Below are 7,874 nucleotides of genomic sequence, written 5' to 3'. Positions count from 1 at the left end.
CACCTGAACAGTTTTTTCCCCTCGGCCATCAGACACATGAACAAGAACAAGATCTGATAGCTCACTTACAGCTCATCTTATAGGTAGATAGATAGTACTTTATTTATTCCTTCAGGAAAATTAACATTTTAAGCACAATCCCATTCAAGATCAGATAAACATTACAGGGAGACAGAACAGGATCGCTAACGGGTCTGCCGACTTCCGGCGCCCCTTACAAAAAAGGTGAGATACAGGTAAACAAGGGGGTAGGGGAATGGGAGAAAAAAATAAAAGATTAAAATAAAATAAAATAAAAACATCGCTCTAAGCCTGGGCCTCTGGAGAGGGGGTCCAGACTGAGGCCAAGGTGAAAATAAAACAACTATAACTTATTACCTATTCTGTCTTATATGTCTTCTATGTTGCACCAAGAAAAAATCCTAGTTTGTGAACCCGTTCTCAAACAATGGCAATAAAAACTATTCTGATTCTGATTCTGATACATTATGTTTTACAGATCATCTTCAAGCTGCTTTCTGACAGTCCCTTCCGAATGCGCCGTTTTGTGGGCGGTCTTATTTACGTGGCTCACCTTCGACCGCGTCTTCTCCCCGTCATCTTTGTTGTAGCGGTGTAGCGTGCAAGGACGGGAGTGGAAGAAGTGTCAAAAGATGGAGCTAACTGTTTCAATGACATGCAGACTTTACTTCACTCAATAACGGAGCAGCATCTCATCATCCGGAAACAACAACACCGGAAATGTGTACCGTGAAAAACCGTCCGACCGGAACTCTAATAACTAAAGTTCCTTGGGTTTATAATTTAAACTCACTAAACCGGTATGTTTTAGCGCTTTCATGGCAAGTTTACTCCGCAAGACAAGAGGAAGAGAGGAAGGCCTAGAGCCACCTGGAGCAGAACCACAGAGCAGGAGATGAAGGCGCAAGGGCTGTCATGGCAACAACTGGAGCGGAGGGCGCAAGACCAAAGGGGATGGAGGAGTTTCATCAATGGCCTATGTTCCTCAGGGAATTTAAATGCCTAAGTAAGTAAGTAATGGCGAGTTTACTGACAGATATAAAAGTAAGAACTTTACACTACTTTATATTAGAAATGGCAACAGTGGAGAATGAATGTCCCATAACAAGAAGATAGAGGAAAAAGAAGAAGCTTATCGACAGACTACAAAGGTGGACCTGTGCAATTTTTCCGGATTTATGCAGATGCCACATACAGATCAGCAGGTAACAGAAGGTAAGAAAAATTGCTTTTGCATGTAATTGTGAAGCAAATCGCCAGATAATATCTTACCTTACACACACACCATAATAATACTTATGTTGAATCACATCAAACGGTGCAGCCTACACTTATCTCCGTATGTCTGACTGCCATCTACTGGTTCCACTTATCATTACACCATGTACCAAATAAAATTGCTTCGAGGTGAGTAAGCTCAACCAAACATATTCCTTACATGAGGCGCACTGGGTTATAAGGCGCGCTGTCATATTTTGAGAAACAAAAAGGATTTTAAGTACGCCTTACAGTCCGGAAAATCCGGTAATAGGGATGCACGATTAATCGCCATCGAATCAACATCCAGGTTTTTATTAGTCCGGTATCCAACTGCAAGAGGTTGAATTCCGCCCCCCACCCCTCCCTACCCAGCTGTAGAGTAACAGACGTGTTCACCAATCAGAATTATTTAGCATTGTGTCCTTAGCTTCCTGGTTGATCAAAGAGTGTCTCTCGCTTCAAACATGGAGAAAGATGTCTAACTTTGTGAATTGCTCTTAGCACCTGAGCACCTTCATTCAACATGCTAACTAACTGAACGCAGTGAGCCCTCTTTTCCGTCATTCACAATCTTTGTCTGGGTGGGCGGAAAGCGCAGCGCCAGCTTACGGACAGAGTGCCTCGCGACTAACTTTAAATACCAGTATGTGTGAATGTTGAAGAGTTTCCACACAATTTAAATTTTGATTACAGAAAGGTGAATATTGTTTTTTTGTTTGTTTATCAGAATCACAATCATCTTTATTGGCCAAGTATGTAACACACAAGGAATCTGACTTGGTCCTGTACTCGTTTTGTTATTTAGGATAGTTATTTACCTTCCAATTATAGTTCAATAGTAAACATATCGACAGTAATAGAAAATACAATATTATATCCTTTTAAATTGTAACTTGTATTATTGTTTTACTGTATATTTTGATTGATCACTGTACAGTTTTTATCGGTTATTTCTTCAGTTTAAAAGCATAACAGACAAAAGTTATGAGTCTGCACAAAGCCAAATATTTTTTAACTTAGCATATTGATTTAATGTGTGGCACCTCAAGACAAGAATATGTTGCTTGGTAATCTAAAAGTAAAATGTCTTCCATCACTTATTTTCACATTTTTATGTATAAAATATATAAACAACAAATTGAATCGCAATTTTGAAGATCGCGCAACCTTCGAGCACATACCGAACCGAAAGTTAATCAGCACCACATTGCACCCACCTCCTTTTCACGTAAATTGATTAGTCAAAGGATTAGCTTTTTATAGGAAACGTCAAACATTAACAAATAACATTCATCAACCATGACAGCAGTGAATGGCAGACAATATAATTATCTTTTGCTGAACCCATTAGTGAGAACTCACTTTTCACACTTGATTCATTCTTGGAACCCATATCCGGAATCTACTAAGCTCAGCACTCCTACATATCTGGATTCATCTCATGTTGTCTTATTTAGTTATTAATCCTTATGTTACACCGAAAAGCTGACTGGAAAAATACAAAAAAAAAAAAGCAAAAGGTTCTACACACACCTGCACTGATCCAAATTTTATAGAGACAGCTTTACCCGTCCATTAGACTGTGTCATGGATTTTTTTTTTGTGGTTTTGGCCTGTATGTTTCTTCGTAAAACCAACAATAATGTAATCCCACCCCAAACCAGAGGTATTAAGTAGATGCTTTATTTATCCCTTTTAAGTATATTTTTGATTTATTAATCAGAATATTCCAAGTTCCTACCGTCCCAATTCGGATCAGCACCAATGTTTTCACATTTATACATACACACACGTGTATGCTTGAATTTTATTATTAAAGTGGACATCTAATTATTCACATCTACATTTGAAACACGTCCTTGTGGTTTAGATGAGAGATTCTCAAACTGTGGTACGAGTATGCGGGATCCATCTAGTGGTTTGCTACAAACCCTGCTCCCATATGAGTTGGGAAATTGTGTTTGATGTAAATATAAACGGAATACAATGATTTGCAAATCATTTTCAACCCATATTCAGTTGAATATGCTACAAAGACAACATATTTTATGTTCAAACTGATAAACGTTTCTTTTTTTGCAAATAATCATTAACTTTGGAATTTGATGCCAGCAATAAGTGACAAGGAAGTTGGGAAAGGTGGCAATACATACTGATAAAGTTGAGGAATGCTCATCAAACACTTATTTGGGACATCCCACAGGTGTGCAGGCTAATAGGGAACGGGTGGGTGCCATAATTGGGTATAAAAAAAGCTTCCCAAAAAATGTGCACCCCTTTGTCCTCAACTGCATGAGCAAATAGTCAAACAGTTTAAGAACGTTTCTCAAAGTGCAATTGCAAGAAATTGAGGGATTTCAACATCTACGGTCCATAATATCATCAAAAATTTCAGAGAACCTGGAGAAATCACTCCGCGTAAGCGGCATGGCCGGAAACCAACGTTGAATGACCGTGACCTTCGATCCCTCAGACGGCACTGTATTAAAAACCGATATCAATCCTTAAAGGATATCACCACATGGACTCAGGAAGTCTTCAGAAAACCACTGTCACTAAATAAAGGTTGTCACTACATCTGTAAGTGCAAGTTAAAGCTCTACTATGCAAAGCAAAAGCCATTTATTAACAACATCCAGAAATGCCGCCGGCTTCTCTGGGCCCGAGATCATCTAAGATGGACTGATGCAAAGTGGGAAAGTGTTCTGTGATCTGACGAGTCCACATTTCAAATTGTTTTTGAAAACTAAAGACGTTTGTGTCCTCGGGAACAAAGAGGAAAAGAACCATCCGGCTTGTTATAAGCGCAAAGTTCAAAAGGCAGCATCTGTGATGGTATGGGGGTGTATTAGTGCCCAAGGCATGGGTAATTGACACATCTGCAAAGGCACCATTAATGCTGAAAGGTACATACAAGTTTTGGAGCAACATATATTGCCAATCAAGAAACGTTATTCTGGATGCCCCTGCTTATTTCAGCAAGACAATGCCACACCACAAGTTACAACAGTGTGGCGTCATAGTAAAAGAGTCCGGGTACTACACTGGCCTGCCTGTAGTCCAAACCTGTCTCCCCTCTGAAAATTTTGAAGCCTAAAATACGACAACAGAGACCCCAGACTGTTGAACAACTTAAGCTGTACATCAAGTAAGAATGGGAAAGAATTCCGCCTGAAAAGCTTCGAAAATGTGTCTCCTCAGTTCCCAAATGTTTATTGAGTGTTGTTAAAAGAAAAGGTGATGTAAAACAGTGGTGAACATACCCTTTCCCAACGACTTTGGCACGTGTTGCAGCCATTCAATTCTAAGTTAATTATTATTTGCAAAAAAAAAATAAAGTTTATGAGTTTGAACATCAAATATCTTGTCTTTGCAGTGCATTCAACTGAATTTGGGTTGAAAAAGATTTGCAAATCATTGTATTCCGTTTATATTTACATCTAACACAATTTCCCAACTCCTACGGAAACGGGGTTTGTAAAAGAATCATTGAATTAAATATTGAAACACATTGTTAATGTTCAAACTGTGTGTCGTATAGAATATACTTGCTAATTAAAACATCAGCCTAATTTTTAATGAATGCGTAAGCCTACTACGCTACTGTATTTTACTGTTGATCAATATGGTGGTACTTGGAGAGACGAAATAAGTTTGAGAATCACTGGTGTAGACTATATGTACTGGATATGTGTGGTGTAGATGTCGCTCCAAAGTCCCTTCTTTATAACCCGTTTTTGACAAGATGTTCATTTGTGGTGGTGTTCCAACAATAGAACTAAAAGGTATCAGAATTTATCATTTGAAAATATACTGTTAAATATACAGTAAAGGCCAAAAGTTTGGACACTGTTACACCTCTCCAATATTGGATTAATCCTGTTCTGCATAAAAAAAGGTATTTTTAGCATTGCTGGTTTATCATGCGCATGCCACGATTAAAATAAAATAATGTAAAACTTAATCCTACCTTATCTTGTTTACTCAAACCGAATCATAATGTCGCCCTATTTTTTATTTTTCGTTTAGTGTTCTAATGGCTAATCCAATTCCGTGGTAGCCTAAATGTTGAGGACAAACTTGGTATCACACATTCTTTTATTATGTTTATAAACTCAGGAAATATGTTCCTGGATACATGAGAACTTTGAATAGGACCAATGTACGATCCTGTAACGACTTGGCATCGAATCGATACCTAAATTTGTGGTATCATCCCAAATTAATGTTAAGTATCCAAACAACAGAGGAATAAATAATTATTACATTTTAATAGAAGTGTAGATAGAACATGTTGAAACGGAAAATAAGCAGATATTAACAGTTGATGAACAAGTGGATTAATAATCCATTTTAACAGCTTGTCCCTCATAATTGTGACAAAATAGAATGAGAAATGACACAATATGTTACTGCATATGTCAGCAGACAAATTAGGAGCCTTTGTTTGTTTACTTACTAATAAAAGACAAGTTAAGTTGTCTTGTATGTTGACTATTTTACTTACGGACAAAATTGTTCTTCGATTGCAATAAGAAACATATGTTTACTGTACCGTAAGATTTTTTCTTAAAATAAAGCCAATAATGCCATTTTGTTGTGGTCCCCCATACTTAGAAAAGTTTCAAAATACATTTTGGTATCGGGACAACCCTAGCTCCTGCCCAAAAGCATGAACCTCATGATTAGACACTTTGGCATTGTTTAACTTGAGTATATTTTAACATTGTACCAACTTATATATGTCAGAAACGACAGAAATACTCGTAGTTCTCCTAAATATTCATTGATTATTCAGTGAGAAACAGAGGAAAAATAAGCAAAGAAAAATATAACTGGCTTACGCCACAAGGCTGTAGAAAATGTTGTAAGATTTGTTGTGGTTTTGCCTCAAACTTGTTTTCTTGCAACACCAACAAAATGCCGGTAACATGAAAAGTATCCTCCATAAAAGAAGTCATAATTAGATGCTTTATTTGCCCCATTCAGTTCACTCTTGATTTATTAATTATGGGAACCTTCCATGGTTAAACCTTTAATTGAGATCAGCACCAAATTGTCACCTTTATACATACACACCTGATGTAATTCAGATTCATGCATTATTCACTGAAAAACACACATGATTGGTTTTGTTTTTTGTTTTCGACGGTGCAAAGTGTACACAGATAAATGTTTTTAAAAATTTGATAAGTTAAAATCTGTCACAATGTTTAGGTAAAAAAGAAAAAGTAATGTCAGTGTGAAAGTCTCAAGTTGTTAATTACCTGATATGACCACCTGAACAAGAAAAAGCATAATGAGCACCAATGGATGCATGAACGGAAATATTCTGCAGAACAAAATAGCGCTTAAAGCAGGGGTGTCAAACTCATTTTCACATGGAGAAAAATCTACTCCCAAGCGAGCCGGACTGGTAAAATCACGGCACGATAACTTAAAAATAAAGACAACTTCAGATTGTTTTCTGTGTTTAAAAGTAGTACAAGCACATTCTGAAATTGTACAAATCACAAGGTTGTTTTTTTTTTTCACACTTAAATGTTGCAGTTAATAGTATTCTATCTTTATTTGTCGTTATTTATATTTTCTGAATAAATCATGTGATAATGTTCCTCAATCAACTTATTGGTGTTAATTTTCAATCTATCAAGATAAAGACATAATCTAAAAATCAAATTAGTTTGTTAATTATGTAGTTTGATCATTTTCCTCAACTGATGTACTAACATGTGGTTTATTTTGTACATCTATCCATTTTCTACCGCTTATTCCCTTTTTTGGGGTCGCGGGGAGCACTGGCGCCTATCTCAGCTACAATCGGGCGGAAGGCAGCGTACACCCTGGACATTTGTCGCATAAGATACAAAGAATTGTTATTGCGACATCTAGTGGACACATTTACAACAGCTGTTTCTTTCATTAAAAAATTTCAGTTCAATTTTTATACTTTGCAAACTCTTCCGGCGGGCCGGATAAAATCTGTTCGCGGGCGTGATCCGGCGCTCGGGCAGTATGTTTGACACCCCTGGCTTAAACTGAGCCCAAGTCCGGAATAAAATTCATACAATTAAATTTATTGTAAGAGAGAAAGTAGGTGGATGATTAGGAGATGAAACCAATATGTGGAAGTTGCTTCCTAGCAGTTCCACTGTTTACACAGCACAAGAGACAAGCGTGCAGTTTTTAACAAAGGTTTTAATGTTCATAGGTTTTATCAAAAGTCTTTCTCCCCCAGAACGTGACTTTTCAGTCACGTCCGTATCCTCTCTCCTCTCCTGCTCCCGACCGCTTACTGTTAAAAACAACAGATGATTAGATATACCACCTGTGAAATCTAATCACCTGCCAGCTGTGTCTCGCTGTCAGCACTGACACGCCCCCGTCTGATGGTGCTCTGTCCTCAGCACCATGGACAGAGGTGGTGACCTTTGCTCCTGCAGGCAGCGCTAGCCACATCTCTCTCCACACAGTATTTTAAGAGGTTGTGGCTTAGTGGAGATTGCCTCTTTTACTAACCATGACAGATTGAAGCCCATATTTAAGAGTTCTATTATTGGTGACTGTAATAACAAATCCTAAAATTATGTAGT

The sequence above is a fragment of the Nerophis ophidion genome, linkage group LG26 (assembly GCF_033978795.1).
Source record: "Nerophis ophidion isolate RoL-2023_Sa linkage group LG26, RoL_Noph_v1.0, whole genome shotgun sequence".
NCBI lineage: Eukaryota > Metazoa > Chordata > Actinopteri > Syngnathiformes > Syngnathidae > Nerophis > Nerophis ophidion.
The sequence above is the reverse complement of the archived record's forward strand: the minus strand, read 5'-3'. Positions refer to the sequence as shown.